The following is an 18,457-nucleotide window of genomic DNA, read 5'->3' as shown; positions in this document are numbered from 1 at the left end:
ATTATCAAAGTGTTTAAGTACATGCCTATCGTATGGAAATGAATGTATTTATATAATGTTTATTGTACGGGAATCGTACGGAAATGTACTAAGATGGTAATTGTCTGAGTTGCTAACATTGTAAGGCCCCGCAACACGAGTGATTAGCTAAAAGCCGGTAGAGTGTGAATAGTACTATTGGTCTGACAAACCCAACTGGTCCGGCTTGGATTGCTGATGTTTCCCAGCCAGTTGCACATGTCTATTTTGGGTGTTATATAAATTTTGCTATGTAATGTTAGACATAGCGGTTTGGGGCAGTTCCGTGGACGGGGGATATGTCACGGGTCCGTGGGCAGGGGATATGCCACGGGGATTGTGTGTGATAGTCAGAGGTTTCACTTGTGGGCTCAGCATAATTACATCGCTAATATATGATTTATTATAATAAATTGTCAATGTTTATTTAATCAGTGAAACTCACCAACTATTCGTAGTTGACCCGTTTTCTTTACATGCTTTCTAGGTACACCAAAATTGGAATGAGTGATACGTGCTTGATGATGTGTGCTATTTTGTGGAAGATTAAGGATCTATATTTTGTTTTAAATATGTTAATGTACTATCGGTAAAACTTATGTGATAACACCTAGATGGTAACGAAACTCGGAACAATGTAATTCGCTTAAATTAATGTAGTGGGGTTTTCTTTATAAGCAATGCTGTTGATATCAGATGTGTCTGTTGCATCCCGTGTACGTTTCCGCTGCGGTTACGGGGTGTTACAGAACTTGGTATCAGAGCCATTGGTTATAAAGAATTAGGACGTCTTTAAAAGATACCTAAAATATAACCAGTAGCTCAAGTATTATAGGATCTGAATATCAACTAATAATTTATTGTGACGAGATCGGGATGAACTTGGATGCACAAGTGGGTTATTATGGTCCGGAACATAATAACAGACTTGTCTGCACGAGGGAATTCAGGGGAAGTCACGGGGGACTTTAATAGGTAAAATCGGCAACATATGTGTAAGTATATGATAATATTTTTTGTGACAAGGTGGTATAAATGTGTGTATATTAATTTAATTAGGATTTACATTATGAAAAGGACTATATGTTTGCTAACTTGTGTACAGGTAAGCATGTCAAGATCACGAAGTTTATCTGTAGAGGAGGACCCGGAGGAGGCCAGTTCCGGGGACTCTAGGAGTGTACGCTTAGCTTCCAGCACCGAGCCTTCTGAGACTAGCCTTAGGAGTGCTAGCTTGTCCTCCCCTGCTAGGGTTACCAGGTCTCCCACCCCACACCTCAGGTCACCCTCACCCCTCCCAGACCCGGTCCCCGCCTCACGACGCGGATCAGTGTCCCGTATGTTCCACCTACCTTTACCCCGCCCAGATCCACTTACCACAGAGGCGAGTCCTCCCGCCCCCAGTCCGGGCCGGTGCCGCCACCTGTGTGGGGTACCCCCAGGCCAGTGAGGGATGAGCGTCCCTCCACCGAGGTGGCGTGGCTCCGGGTGCTCACCGAGCGGATGAATGAGCACACCACCGCCTTGACGGTGGGTATTCAGAAGAGGAACCTCTTGGTGGATTGCATACTGGACAGCCAGCATGCGATCGCGCAGCTGAGGAGGGAGGACGCCTACTCCCTGGGGTTGATTGACCGGATGGAAACACGGATCCGGGGTTTAATGGCAGTGATTGTGGGGATGGCGGCTGTGTTGGTGTGGTTGGTATACCACCGTGTTTAGTTGTGTTAGGACGGGAGTAGACAGGGGCCGCTTTTTGATACTCTGTGTAAGCAGTTAGTGGTGATGCTAACATAGAGTGAATCTTGGGTAGTTATAATACAACCACTGGCCCTTAGAGGGTCTCTTTTGGGGTATATCGTTATAGATACTTTTGGGTATCATTCAAGCACTGACCCATTGTGGGTTATGTCGAGATGATGCCGACATAGGCCCTAAGTAGGAAAACTTAACTTATGTAATGATGACAGGAAACGTATGTGAACTGATATGGATGTAAAATGTACTAATGTTTGTTAATGAATGGAATGTTTGTTGTGTTTTATGATTGGAACTTGTATTAATTATATATATTTTCTTGATGTTGTGTAGAATGGCACCAAAACGTTCAGCCCAATTGTCGGAAGTGGACGTGAGTCGTTTGATTGCTCAACAGTTAGAGGCGGCGATACCGGATATAGTATCGCGCATCGCCGCCAGTATTAACAATTCGGCCAATCCAACCCCTCCGAGCAATCAAACGACCACCAATAATGACGGGGAACGAAATACTAATCCTCCGCAGAATGATAACACGATTCCGAGTAATGACGCACCGCCTAGGGTGGTCGTTACAGACAGTAATGGCCCTATACCTACTGTAGAGACGAACCGTACTGAACCGATTCCTGCATCCAGGGGATGTTCGATCAAAGACTTTATGTTGTGCAAACCTCTAGAATTTAGCGGATCTGAGGGACCCAATGGGTTGGTTAAGTGGATTGAGAAAATAGAGGCTGTTGTGAACATCAGCAACTGCCCTGAGGATTACGTTGTTAAGTATGCTACCTGCACATTCACGGACCATGCCTTGACATGGTGGAACACCATAGTGCAAACTCGCGGTCAGGCGGCGACAAACCGCATGACCTGGACAAAGCTCAAGGCTCTCGTACTGGAACATTTCTGCCTGAAAAACGAACTGCAAAAGTTAGAAAACGAATTGTGGAACCTGGAGATGCAGGGGGCAGACCACTTAGGTTATACAAACCGATTTAATGAATTGTCGCGATTAGTGCCATGGTTGGTCACCCCAGAGTCAAAGAGGGTTGAGCGTTATATATGGGGACTAACTCCACTAGTAAGGAGTATAGTCAACTCTGGGGGACACCAGACGTTTGAGAGTGTGGTGACGCAAGCTGGTATCGTCACATACGATTTCGTGAGGAGTGGGTCACTGAAGGTGGCAGGAGAGTCTGCTGGGGGAAAGCGAGGTACGTATGACAATAGGATCCGGGAGAAGCAACAAAGTAAACGTGCTAGGCCCGCTGCCCAGAACTACACCATGACTAGTTCAGGCGGAAGGCAGGAATCGCAGAAAGGGACATTCCCTAAATGTGGGAAATGCGGTTGCCAGCATGGTGGCGTGTGCAAGGAGGTAGTGTGCCACCGGTGTGACAGGAATGGGCACTACGCACCGAGTTATAGTACAACCCTGCAAAAATCTGAACCGACAACCGCAACCTATCCGTGCCCAGCCATTTAGGACCCAACCAGCCCGACAGCAAAACCCGCAAGGAAACCAAATGGTGACCACCAGCCGTGCTTGCTATGAATGCGGCAGCACAGATCACTTCAAGAGAAACTGTCCGAAGCTGAGCCAGGGAGGAAATGGGCGGCAAACTGCGGGTCAGGCATCGTCGTCCAATCCGGCGCGAGGCCGAGCATTCGTGATGGGGGCGAACGAAGCACGCCAGGACCCCAGTGTAGTGACAGGTACATTCCTCGTCTCTGATCATTACGCTTCTGTATTATTTGATACAGGCGCCGATAGAAGTTTTGTCTCTGTCAAGTTTCTATCAATAGCAAACCTTTCGATTAGTGAAACCATAGAACCTTATACTGTAGAAGTAGCTAACGGTAAAACCATGATAATTAATCAGATAGTTCGGAATTGCCCTTTTATTCTGAACGATCAATCCCTTCCGATTGACTTGTTACCGGTAGAATTGGGTAGTTTTGACGTGATAGTGGGAATGGATTGGTTAGCACGTAACAAGGTAGAAATAAACTGTGAAACGAAAATCGTCAAGATCCGGGTATCGGATGACGAAGAGGTGTTAGTGCAAGGAGAGAAGTCGGGCGCAACGATACCATTTATATCCCACCTCAAGGCGTTAAAATATATACGCCAGGGTTGCGCGGCGTATCTAGCGAGCCTGACGGCCACGGATCCTGAGGAAAAACGGGTGGACGATATCCCGGTGGTACGCGAGTTTCCACAAGTTTTCCCAGAAGAACTTCCTGGATTACCGCCAACCCGACAGGTCGAGTTCAGAATCGATTTATTACCTCAAGCTGGCCCTGTTGCTAAAGCACCCTACCGACTTGCACCATCCGAGATGCAAGAATTGTCCAATCAGTTGCAAGAATTGTTGGATAAAGGATTTATACGTCCTAGTTATTCCCCGTGGGGTGCACATGTACTATTCGTGAAAAAGAAGGACGGGAGCCTTAGAATGTGCATTGATTACAGGGAATTGAACAAGTTGACAATCAAAAATAGGTATCCTCTCCCCCGAATTGATGACCTGTTCGACCAACTGCAAGGTGCGAGCTACTTCTCAAAAATTGATCTTAGATCGGGATACCATCAGGTTAGAATTCAGGAGGAGGATATCCCAAAAACCGCATTCCGGACTCGCTACGGCCATTACGAGTTCTTAGTTATGCCTTTCGGGCTAACAAATGCGCCAGCAGTATTCATGGATCTCATGAATCGAGTCTGTAAACCCTACCTCGATAAATTCGTCATCGTGTTTATTGACGATATTTTGATATACTCGAAGAGTAAAGAAGAGCACGAGCAACACTTAAGATTAATTTTAGAGCTTCTAAATCAGGAGAAGTTGTATGCAAAATTCTCCAAGTGTAACTTCTGGTTACAAGAAGTGCAATTCCTTGGTCACGTTATAAACCATCAAGGAATACACGTTGATCCAAGTAAGGTTGAAGCAGTTAAGAATTGGCAAGCGCCAAAATCGCCAAAGGAAATCCGCCAATTCTTAGGCTTAGCTGGATATTATCGTCGATTTATAGAGAACTTTTCCAGCATTGCCCAGCCTTTAACCCTTCTGACCCAAAAGGATCGAAAGTATGAATGGGGTGAAGAGCAGGAAACGGCGTTTCAAACGCTAAAACAAAGATTGTGCCAAGCGCCAATCTTAAGTCTCCCCGACGGAGACGATGGTTTTGTCGTGTATTGTGACGCATCCCGGAGAGGGTTAGGATGTGTGTTGATGCAAAATAATAAGGTTATAGCCTATGCTTCTCGACAGTTAAAAGTACACGAGAAAAACTACACCACTCATGACTTAGAACTAGGAGCAGTTATCTTCGCACTTAAAATCTGGAGACATTATCTCTACGGTACAAAGTGCACCATCTTCACCGATCATAAAAGTTTGCAACACATATTCGATCAGAAAGAACTGAATATGAGGCAACGAAGATGGGTCGAATTATTAAGCGACTATGACTGTGACATCCGTTATCACCCCGGCAAAGCTAACGTCGTAGCCGATGCCTTGAGTAGGAAGGATCGGGTTAAGCCATTGCGAGTGCGAGCGTTGGGGATGATAGTCCAGTCGAACCTTTCGGATTTGATTCGAGTCGCTCAACGCGAGGCGTTGAAAGAAGAACAATTGGAAAAAGAGGGACTTTACGGTAACGAGAAGAATTTCGAACAGCGCGTGGACGAAATTCTCTATTTCAAAAATCGGATTTGGATCCCGACCCTCCATGACCTTCGTGAATTAATCATGGACGAAGCGCATAAATCGAAATATTCCATACATCCGGGATCGGATAAGATGTACAAGGATGTGAAGGAGTTCTACTGGTGGCCGGGTATGAAAAAGGATATAGCCACATACGTCGGCAAGTGTACGACGTGTGCGAGGGTTAAGGCGGAGCACCAGAAACCTTTGGGAATGTTACAACAACCAGAAATTCCTGAATGGAAGTGGGAGCAGATCACGATGGATTTTGTGACACATCTCCCCAATACGTCCCGAGGACATGATGCAATTTGGGTAGTCGTTGATCGATTAACCAAATCGGCACATTTTATTCCGATTAGAAATAACTATAACACAGAGAGACTTGCGCAGATTTATATAAATGAAATTGTGTCTCGTCATGGGATACCCATCTCAATCATCTCCGATCGGGATAGCCATTTCACCTCCAAGCTTTGGCAAGCTGTGCAAGAAGCGCTGGGAACGCGTATTAATCTAAGCACAGCTTACCACCCTCAGACCGATGGTCAGTCTGAGAGGACCATCCAAACCCTGGAGGATTTGCTTCGTGCATGCGTACTGGATTTTAAGGGAAATTGGGATCAACATCTCCCACTCGTTGAATTTTCCTATAATAACAGTTACCATAGCAGTATAAAGGCAGCACCTTACGAAGCGTTGTATGGACGGAAGTGCCGATCACCACTCTGCTTTACTGAAGTGGGCGACACACAGGTTATTAGATCAGATCTGGTCCAGGAAACGACCAGCAAAATTCTTGAAATTAAGAACAATCTGAAGGCCGCACGGGATCGGCAGAAGAGTTATGCCGATACCCGTAGAAAACCGTTATCATTTGAGAAAGGTGATAAAGTGTATTTGAAAGTATCACCTTGGAAAGGAGTAGTCAGATTTGGAAAGGCGGGGAAGTTAGCCCCTAGATACATTGGACCGTTTGACATTATTGCAAAAATCGGTCCTGTAGCATACCGATTAGAACTGCCTGATGAACTGAGTGCAGTTCACAACGTGTTTCACGTATCGAACTTGAAAAGGTGTCTGTCGGATGAGACATCGGTGTTACCACTAGAGGGTATCCAATTAAACGATAAGCTTAATTTTGTAGAGGAACCCATAGAAATAGTGGACGGGAAAATCAAGCAACTTAGACACAATAAGATCTCGTTGGTCAAAGTTAGATGGAACTCGCAACGAGGCCCAGAATATACATGGGAACGAAAGGACGAATTTCGGAAGAAATACCCCCACCTATTTCCGCAAAAGGAAATAGTTGATGCGTAAAATTTCGAGGACGAAATTTTTGTAACGGGGGGAGAATGTAACAATTCCGACAAATTCAGGTATACCCTAGCCGGAATATACTATTTACGTGTTATTTAATACTGAATATATGGATTATAATGTGATTATACGAATATATAAGATTCTCAGTACGAATTATATTCAAATGTACAACTAGTCGTATCGGAGTTACGATTAATCGATGAACGGTTATTGAAACGCGAACGAATCGGGAATTACATTATAGACGAAATATATGATGTTTAGTAAGGTTTACGAAGTATTAAGGCTTCGGGATAAGTGAATTTATAGCACAGAAAAAGGATTTCGATTTATTAGTACGTCGGTACGTTAAACGAAACCTTTAACATCGAACCAAGCAAGAGACGATCGATCAAGCCGAAAAAGATGCACAATTACCGACATCATGATATGTTAAGTCAATAAATCTCATGGTTTAAGTTTTTAAAGTTTTTAAATCGGTTTTATATAAATTTAAATTTTAAGCCGAAAAACGACCGTTTTGGCCTCGTTTTAAGCCGAATTAAACGTTTAACCGAAAAACGAACTGAACCAGATTATCCACAACATTATCCGGATTACACAATCCAAGTTTGTGGCCAAGAATGAAGATGTGGGTCCCACCCCACACCCTAACTTGGACCGATCGGTCCTATGCACACACACACACATTTCATTTTTCTTTTTTTCTACATTCCAACTCTCCAAATCCTCTCAACCCTTTACACATTCATCCAACCCCCTTTGATTTATACCAAGAAACCGAGGTAAAGATCGGATTATAGTCGTGTTCATCGTCTTTTTCTCGAGTCATTTACAAGAAAATGAGGTTTCAAGTGAAAAATGGGTGAAAACCCGAAATGAAACCGATTCTTGCATGATCAAGTGATGTATACAAGTTATACAAGGGATCTTGGTCCAAGAAAGGAGTTAAAAGAGTCAAAAACGAATTTTTACGGTTAAAATCTTTGTTTTGATGTCTTAACCGAAACCATGAAAGAAATGGCTTGATTGTGGGAATAACTTGCTTGGTGTGGTGTTGTTGTGCTTGTAGGTGTTGTATCTAGTGGCTAGCAAAGGCTAGAAACCAAGATCTTTGCGATCTAACGCTAGAAAACACAAGGTAGTTCGGTTTTCGTATGATTTAGATAATTTGAACAGATTGTGATAGACCTAGAGTTGGGTCACGAAATTTCACAGAGATGATTTACACATGAAAATATGAAATCTGTCAATTTTTGGATAAATGATGAATATTTGGTGAATTTAATGCTCGGTTTTGGCCAAAAATGGTGAAAAATAGCTAAACATCATGAAAAATTCTGGAAAATTTAAGATAAGCTTTTTATAACATATAGAAGTCACACACAAAATTTCAGGTTCATTGGAGAAGTATAAGTAGGCTTTTCGGTAAAACGAGTTCTAGGGATTTCTAGCTCGGTTTTGGTAAAAATGGCATGAAAAAATGAGTTTTTGGTTCTGGAAAATTTACAGGGAACTATGTGGGTGACAGGGGTCATCCCAGAAAAATTTGGGATTTTTCGAATGTCGTTTGGTATTTTCGACATATTTGGTGTTTAAATGACGTTTAAAAATGGTTAAATAAATTTTAGATATAAAAATTAATTCTGGAAAAATTTTATAAAATTCCTTACAGACAAAATATGATTTGTGCAAAATTTCAAGATCCGAGACTAAACGGATAATTATTTGTGCTAATTAGAACATAAAAACAAACTTTTAAAGCTTAAAACGCGTAAACCGGCAAAGTTCGTCTAAGCGAACTGACTGGTGTGTAAAAACCCTAAAAATGGACTATTTTCATGAAACTAAGTTAATCAAGTAAAAATAAGTCATCCGAAAGTAATTCGGATGATTTGGGTAATTTTACCCGATTTAGTCGTTTCCGGTATATTAAAGACGGAAACGGGCCCCGCGGCCAAACGGGGTGTCTAAACCGAGCTCTAATTTCACCACTTTAATTAAAATATCAATAACAACTATTTTCGGGTCGTATGTGGCCAAACTTATCTTTTGAAAACATAAAGACGAATAACCGTGCTAGGCACGCAAAACAAGAAAACAAACTAATGGTAGTTTTGACTAAGGAACTCTAAGTGATATCACAATCTAAGTCCTGAGAAGTGTTTTGGGGTTAACATTGTCCCCGGATCGTGTACGGTACTGGGTCAACAGTGTCCCCAGACGTACCGGTTAACACGGATTTAAGTTATATTAATAGAAATTGTGTAGTAATGACTTAGGGATCGTATTACAGATCCGGACCGGTAGCTGTTCACAGTATTACATCTTGCTCACAAAAAGGTGAGTTTCACGAGCCCCTTTTTATTGAACTGTTTTAAATATTTTCCCGGGGCGGAAAGCATGTTATTATCAAAGTGTTTAAGTACATGCCGATCGTATGGAAATGAATGTATTTATATAATGTTTATTGTACGAGAATCGTACGGAAATGTACTAAGATGGTAATTGTCTGAGTTGCTAACATTGTAAGGCCCCGCAACACGAGTTATTAGCTAAAAGCCGGTAGAGTGTGAATAGTACTATTGGTCTGACAAACCCAACTGGTCCGGCATGGATTGCTGATGTTTCCCAGCCAGTTGCACATGTCTATTTTGGGTGTTATATAAATTTTGCTATGTAATGTTAGACATAGCGGTTTGGGGCAGTTCCGTGGACGGGGGATATGTCACGGGTCCGTGGGTAGGGGATATGCCACGGGGATTGTGTGTGATAGTCAGAGGTTTCACTTGTGGGCTCAGCATAATTACATCGCTAATATATGATTTATTATAATAAATTGTCAATGTTTATTTAATCAGTGAAACTCACCAACTATTCGTAGTTGACCCGTTTTCTTTACATGCTTTCTAGGTACACCAAAATTGGAATGAGTGATACGTGCTTGATGATGTGTGCTATTTTGTGGAAGATTAAGGATCTATATTTTGTTTTAAATATGTTAATGTACTATCGGTAAAACTTATGTGATAACACCTAGATGGTAACGAAACTCGGAACAATGTAATTCGCTTAAATTAATGTAGTGGTGTTTTCTTTATAAGCAATGCTGTTGATATCAGATGTGTCTGTTGCATCCCGTGTACGTTTCCGCTGCGGTTACGGGGTGTTACAGTTGTCAAAGCTACGGCCGAGACGAAAGAAGTGAAACATGTCACTGTTGTGTGCGACTACCCAGAAGTATTCCCTGAGGATCTTCCAGGGTTGCCACCGGAGCGAGAGGTAGAATTCCAGATAGACTTAATATCAGGAGCACACCTGGCACCATCCGAGATGAAAGAATTGATGTCCCAACTACAAGAACTCCTCATAAAGGTTTTATAAGACCGAGTAATTCCACGCGGGGAGCACCAGTGTTGTTTGTTAAGAATAAGGATGAAAGTATGAGAATGTGTATAGACTATCATGGTTGAATAATCTTACGGTGAAGAACAGATATCCATTACCACGGATTGATGATTTGCTTGATCAACTACAAGGTTCGAGTTGGTTTTCTCGAATAGACCTTAGATCAGGCTATCATCAGCTGAAGGTGAAAGAGGCAGACATACCTAAGACGTCGTTTCGTACGCGGTATGGACACTACGAGTTCCTCGTGATGTCGTTCGGCCTAACGAATGCTCCTGCAACATTTATGGATATGATGAATAGGGTATGTCCGCCGATGTTAGATAAGTCAGTCGTCGTTTTCATTGACGATATATTGATTTATTCTAAGAGCGAGTCTGAACATGCTGAACATCTACGAGAAGAATTAGAGAAACTAAAAGAAGAGAAGTTATATGCTAAGTTTTCGAATTGCGCATTTTGGTTGCGAGAATTGCAGTTTCTAGGTCACGCGATCAATCCTGAAGGGATTACTATGGACCCAACTAAGATTGAGGCGATAATGAGTTGGAAGACTCCGCAGAACCCGATTGATATTAGAAGCTCTTAGGGTTGCTGGCTATTAAAGGATATTCATCGAAGGCTTCTCCAAGATAGCCGCACTGTTGACCGGTATGACCCAAAAGTTTGTAGTGTTCAGTTGGGGTAAGTTTCAGGAAGAAGCTTTTGAAGAATTGAAGAAGAGACTCACACAAGTTCCAATCCTTGCTCTACCCGATGTTGACGAGGATTTGGTTGCTTGTACTGATGCCTCACATCGTGGGTTAGGTTGCGTGTTGATGAAACGAGGAAAATTGATGGCTTGTGCGTCCAGATAGTTGAAGGTTCATGAGAGGACCTACCTGACACATGATTTAGAACTAGCAACAGTAGTGCACGCCCTCGGGATATGGAGACATTATCTGTTTGGTACTAAGTTTACTATTTACAACGATCATAAAAGTTGGAAGTACTTCTTCGAGCAGAAAGAATTGAACATGAGACAGAGGGGATGGTTAGAGTTGATAAAGGACTATGATTGTGATATCAAATACTATAATGATAAGGCTAATCTGGTTGCCGACGCATTAAGCTGTAAAATGTAGAAGTCATTGCAACAGTGAAGTCGTATAAGTTGATCATTAACTCAGATCTCTTTGAAGAGATCATCAAAGTACAGTCTGGGGTACTTGCAGATGAAGGGCTAATGAAGAAATAGAGAATTTTTGGATAGCAAGACGAGCTGATAGATAACACTCATGGTGTAAAAACTAGGCTTGACTGTATGTGGATTCCACGCCATAGAAATCTTAGAGGTCGAATCTTAGATGAAGCTTACAAGTCGAGATACTCGATTCATCCAGGATCCACCAAGATGTATCAAGACGTGAAGAGAGATTACTGGTGGCCGAGTATGAAGAATGATGTAGTAGATTATGTTAGTAAGTACTTAACTTGCTTGCAAATCAAAACGGAACATCCGAAACATTAGAGATACCAGAATGGAAATGTGAACACATTACCATAGATTTCATAACTAAGCTACCGCATACAACTAAACATCACGATACCATTTGGGTGATAGTGGACCGTTTGACTAAAAGTGCTCACTTTTTGCCTATACGAGATGCTATCTCATCAGTAATGCTAGCAAGTGTGTTCATAAAAGAGGTTGTGGCTAAGCATGGAGTACCGTTGTCGATCGTGTCTGATAGAGATACTCGCTTTACTTCAAGATTCTGGAAGAAGTTCCATGAAGCTATGGGAACAAGACTGAACATTAGTACAACGTATCATCCTCAAGCAGATGGGCAGCCTGAAAGACTATACAAACCCTTGAGGATATGCTGCGTGGTTGTGTTTTAGACTCTGGAGGAAGTAAGGATGATTATCTGCATCTGGCAGAGTTCTCCTATAACAACAACTACCACTCGAGTATTGGTATGCACCATTTGAGATGCTTATGGTAGACGTTGTAGAACTCCTATCTAGACAAGGTTTGATCAGATCAAAGAAAGAATGAAAGCTGCTCAAGACCGACAGAAGTCATATGCTGATAAGCGGCGACGACCAATCGAGTTCAACGTTGGTGACAATGTGATGCTCAAGGTCTCGCCTTGGAAAGGAATTATTCGTTTTAATAGAGGAAAATTGTGTCCAAGGTATATTGGACCGTTCAAGATTGTGGATCGTGTGGGCGAAGTGGCTTACAAACTGGATTTGCCTGAAGAGTTGGAAGGGACGCACTCTACCTTTCATGTTTCTCACTTGAGAAAATGTCTAGCTGATGACACGTCGCATGTGCCATTAGTAGACATTGAGGTCGATGAACAATTAAACTATATCGAACAACCTGTCGAGATCGTTGACCGCAAGGAAAAACAACTCCGTCATAAAGTTATCCCTTTGGTGAAAGTGATACGGAAGCATCGTAAAGGATCGGATGCCACTTGGGAAGTTGAAGATGAGTTGCGCAAGATCTACCCAGGATTGCTTAAGTAATTGATAGGTTTCAGGGACGAAACCTCTTTAAGGAGGGAAGACTTGTAACATCCTACTATCGATAATATTAATAAAGGGAATTTCACTTGTTATTAACGTGTCGCGTATCAATTTAGCTAAATAAACTAGAAAATAGTGGGCTTGGACAATAAAAGACGGAATAAGGAATGGTAATGGGCCTTAGGTCCATGGGCTTAAGAGAGTATAAATACCCCTTAAACCCTAATCATTTCCATTTTTATTCATCTTTACACCATAGCCTACACCTTCAAAAACACACACAAACACTTTCATTTATCCCGAACCAAGATCCGAAGGTGAGAACTTGAGCTTGATAGTGCTAAAACGTCGTGACGAACACAACCAACATCAAGACTAGATCGTGTTCGTAAAGCGACTCGTTTAACGTACGTTTATAACGGAAACTTGTTCAATTAGGTTCGGATTCGTTTAGTATTCTTAGATCTAAAAATAAATGGTAAAAACGAATCAAACGAGATGATTTTCAATGAAATTCGGTAACGATAGATAGGTTAATTGTTAATAGAAACAACCGGGTTCTTGTATTGGTTAATCGCACCATTAAAACACGAACGCTTGGCTGATTGGATGTTTAGGGTTTGTTAGCGCTGCTATTAGAGCTTATTGATACCAAGTTTGTGTTTTTTCGTCATGATTTGAAGCTTAATCGCAAATATGGTGTTGTTGACTGGACAGGGTTCATATCGATTTTGACTTTGACCAATCAAGTCAAAGTTGAATGAATATTGAAGCTTATTCGTGATGATGAATGAATGGCTAGCCATTCTTTAAACAGTCATAACGAATGTGGCACATTCGCGTGCCCCTTTAACGAATGAACCCCTCATTCGTCCTATAGGAATCACGAATGATCTTACTCATTCGTGATCCGTTCATTCATCATGAGGAGACAACGAATGGAGCCATTCGTTATAGGTAACTTCGCACGCTCCTATAACGAATGAGCCTTACATTCGTCTCAATGAAAGCACGAATGGCCTTAGTCATTCGTTATACCCAAATAAGGCCAATCGCCTAATGAATGGGACCATTCGTCATAGCGAATGGCATAGCGAATAACACTTAGACCAGAACGAAAATTTCTTAACAAATCAGACCATTCGTTATAACGAATGAAATCATTCATCATAGCAAATGATTTAATGAATGTCATAGCGAATAAGTTAGCAATGAAATATTATTAAAGAATTCTAATGGAAATTTTCTTAAGAACGGTTAATGGAAATAAAATATTAGTAACCCTAGCCAGGGACTCTTCCCCTTGGACCCCGCTAGGGCTACCGCCCCTAGAACCTCGCTGCCAGGGGAGCTGCCCTCGGGCCCCCGTTCGTTGAGGGTTATATTAAACTAGAAATACGATAAGGGTAGAGATAGTTAATTAATACGTGTAATTGTTATACAGTTAGCTGCCCCCAGTTAAAGAAAGGCTTTACCATTAACTATGATAGGAACCGAGTTCAGCTGAGTTTCTAGCCCCATTTTCTTGTTATGTTTTCGGGGATGTGTGCATACTTTATGTGATTAGTTAATACACTTACCCTAAGTGGTAAGTGTATGCCTTATATGATTTATGTGATAGTGATTGAGAATATGAATGAATGCTTGTTGGGTACGTGAACGATCTTCGGATATTGCACGCATCGCCAAGAAATGTGAGTTTTATATATGATGCATGAAAGATACATGAACGAGTAAGAGTATGTATGAAAGTATATAATATAAAATGTATGTGTAAAGAAGAGAATGTATGGTTGTACGGAAAGAAGGGGCCATACACTACGAATATCTGATATAGAAGAGACCAGACCTTAATAATATATGAGACAGAATGGAGCAGACCCTACGAATATCTTTAGATAGCAAGGACAAGACCCTAATAATATTTGAGATGGTAAAGATTGTTATATATGTAGTATGAAAGTATGAAAGAATGCACGTATGAATAAATGTATGTACGAAAGGAAGGTAAATGGGTAAACTATATAATATGCATCTTCGGATGCGCATATGAAAGTAAGTGTATGTGTTGTATGTTACCTAATTAACTAGAACTCACTCAGCGTAGCTGACTTTTAGTGTGAACACAGGTAAATATACTGAGGCAGCTGGCTTGAGGGGACATATGGCAGTATCTGAAGAGGCTAGCATCTGAATATTTGTCATGATGATTTGATATTATGCTTTATGTCATGTTTCAAAAGACAAGTTATGAACGTTTGTAATAAATGGTTGACCTTTATTATTAATCCTCGAAAGTTTTAATTAACTATGATATTTAGAACTGTGTTTATGAGTAAATCCAACGCTAAAGTAGGGCACCAGGACCGGGGCCTTACATTGCAGAAGTGTGCACCTCGATCAATGATCAAGGCTTTCGGAACACCGAATCGATCAAAAGAACTCTTAAGAAATCGGACTACAACTCGGGCATCATTCTTGGGTAAAGCCTTGGACTCAACCCATTTCGAAACATAATTAATGGCCACGAGTATGTACTTGTTCCCACGTAAATATTAGAACGGTTCGATGAAATCAATGCCCCAAATATCGAAAACCTCCCAAACCTGAAAAGCATTTTGGGGCATTTCATTTCGCGATGAGATCCTTAAAAATCAATGCCAATAAAAACCAGAATCAAATACCATCTTCGCAGTCAAACTCGCACCGTGGTGACCTTCTTTTAGTCCCACATGACAATGGCTCAAAATTTTCCACCCCTCTTTAGCATCTACACACCTCCTAATCAACTGATTATCAACGATACGGGTCGTCCCAAAGGTAAAACTTAACATTAGCAAAGAATTTCTTCTATTGCTGGTAAGACATCTTCGGAAGGCACCCGTCTACCAGATAGCTCGCGAAGTCAGCGAACCATGGAAAACCATCATCCGGGGCTATTACGAACATAAGACTCTCTGTCAAACTCTTGAAGCAGCAGGATCCATAGGATAAGACGAGGCTTAACATCTTGCTTACTGAAGAGATATCGAATAGTAGAATGCTCCATGTACACAACTGTTTTGGACAGAACCAGATAAGACCTAAACTTATCAAATGCAAACACCACTGCTAACAGCACTCGCTCGGTGGTGGTGTAACTCTCCTGCACATCGTATAAGGTCCGCTAGCATAGTTAATCGCATGGAAGTGTTTATCCTTCCTCTGTCCAAGAACTGCTCCGACTGAGAAGTCCCTCGAGTCACACATCAGCTTGAAATGTAACGACCAGTCGGGAGCAATCATGATCAGAGTGTTAATGAGTTTGTCTTTCAAAAGATCAAACGCCTCGACACACTGGGTCATCCTTCTCCAGAAGTTTGGTCATGGGTCTCGTGATTTTTTAGAAAAATCTAGGAGGAAGTGATGGTAGATACCAGCATGACCCAAAAACAACTTCGAATAGATCTCACGGAAGTGGGTGGGGGAAGGTTAGAAATGATCTCGATCTTTACTCGATCAACCTCAATCCCCACACTCGAGATTCGATGCCCCAAGACAATGTCCTCGAGCACCATGAAATGACACTTCTCCCAGTTAAGGACAAGGTTGGTGTCGACACAACGAGCCATCATCTTCTCAATATTAGCAAGAGAATGATCAAAGGAACTCCCAAATACTGAAAAGTCTTCCATGAAAACAAGTTAAGTACATCAATTATTAGATAAGTAAGTGGCTAAAACAATTATAAATAGGGCGGAAAACTAGTGTGTTTTTCAACACATCAAATTCCATCTTATGATAAACTGGACGATTTTACCCCTGTCTCTAGGAAGTACCACAAACTAAAGGTTCCACTAATGGGCCACCTAAGCATGTCTCGGTGTCAAAAAGCGCTAATCCTGATTTTCATTGGGGAAAAGTGGTAATAACAAACTGGTTACGGGTCCAAGTAAGGATAAAAATTCAGGCACGAGTGGTAACATGAGTGGTGCTAACAAGAGTAAGACTGGGATTTGAAGCACTCTCCATGTAAGGATAAAAATTCGCCCTCAAAATTATACCCGGGCTGTTCTGGGGACAAATGGCCAAGCTGTTCTGGGGACAAATGGCCAAACAAACAGATTTGAAGCGCTTTCCAATCCTGTTTGTGCAGTTAATCGTGTCGCTGACGAACCATGCACGTCTTTTTCGTTAATGGACTTTAATTCTAGTTTTAAACATAATAATTTGGTGGCTGAAAATGTCAAATCAACCCACTGGATCCTATGGTGATGGAGAAGATTATTGATAATCGTGTGCTCGAAGAGCATCTCCGGGATGATGTGTTAGGTGAGGAAGGTCTTGATGATTCACATAATGTTGTTAAGGATTTTCCTATGACTTATGATAATACAAAGGAGGTTTAGGCTACGATTAGGTTGGCTCTTGACTTAGGGATGAATTTAGAGGTCATGCAAGATCTTGTTTGCAAGACTATAGAATAAGAAGGGTTTAAAACCCCTTCGCTGATCTTGTGTACTTTTGGTTTTTTTTAATAGCTTTTTTGGGTGGTTTTCTTTCTGCCGTTTGGTTTCGTTGGTCGTATGTTTTTGGGGTTTTGCTAGTTTTTCGCTTGTTCTTTCTATGAAAATTTTGCTTTAAAAAAAAGAACTAGCATTTATAGTCTTAGGGACCAAAATTCAAACCAAATCAAACACAAGTGTTAATTCACCTTAAATTTGTATTTTGGGCTAAATGAATTATAAGAGAAAAACCACATAGACAGAATAGCAATTTACTGTAATTAATGTTAATCCTCTTTTCTCTTCCTAAAAATCTATGTAATAGTGTGTAAGAATTAAAAAAAAAAAGATATGTATAAAAAATATATGAAACCTTACACATTATCAAGGTAACCTGAAAATTAGTAAATTATATAAATTTGAAACAGTTAATGAAATTTAATTGACTTTAGCTATCAAAAAATAAAGGGTCCTCCGAGAGACAGCCTAAGCATCACCCAATACACTACGGATAAGACTATTCGTGGAGTATAGGGTACAAGGTGACATATGATTTAGTACCCGCAGGTTGTCATTGACCATATTGCTCATGTTTAGGTCACATATAGCCCTATCCATGGCTGATAGAGTAAACAACAACTGCATGTATCAAGTTATATGTCAGCTCGTACCCTATACGCCATAGATCGTGTTATCTGTGGCGTATTAGGTCAAGTTGAATTATTGAGCCGGAAGGCTCCTCCCACTCCCCAATTACTTATATATACTCCACACCACACACACGTTCTTCACTACGCACACACAAATATTTTCGTGAACAAAATCCTCTTTTTCACGTACCACTTTCAACGTAAAAGGCAAAAAATGTCGTAGTAGTGGAATGAGCTACGAACGAGAAGTCGAATATTCCTGATTTGAACAGGAGCCAAGGTTTGTATAATTTAACAAGCATATGGTCTTACCAAATTTTAACCAGGTGTCGTCGTATTTTTATATAATTTTACAGTCGTTAATTATTTTTAAATACGATATACTAACCATATTGTTTGTTAGGAGTACTTTATACACGACTGTCATCCTTCGTGTGTGGAGAGAAGCAGAACATCTAATGCGTACTAGAGTCCACTGTCGTACTCCAGAACAATCTTAAGGTCACCCCTCGTACAAGTTACCAGAGAATCCGTATTACGTACCCAGCCTTCGTATCAGTTTCATGTAAAAGAC

This window comes from Bidens hawaiensis, unplaced genomic scaffold (genome assembly GCF_021521415.1).
Source record: "Bidens hawaiensis isolate Kalapana, Puna unplaced genomic scaffold, B.hawaiensis_p1.1 tig00000001_1, whole genome shotgun sequence".
NCBI lineage: Eukaryota > Viridiplantae > Streptophyta > Magnoliopsida > Asterales > Asteraceae > Bidens > Bidens hawaiensis.
Note: the sequence above shows the minus strand (reverse complement) of the source record.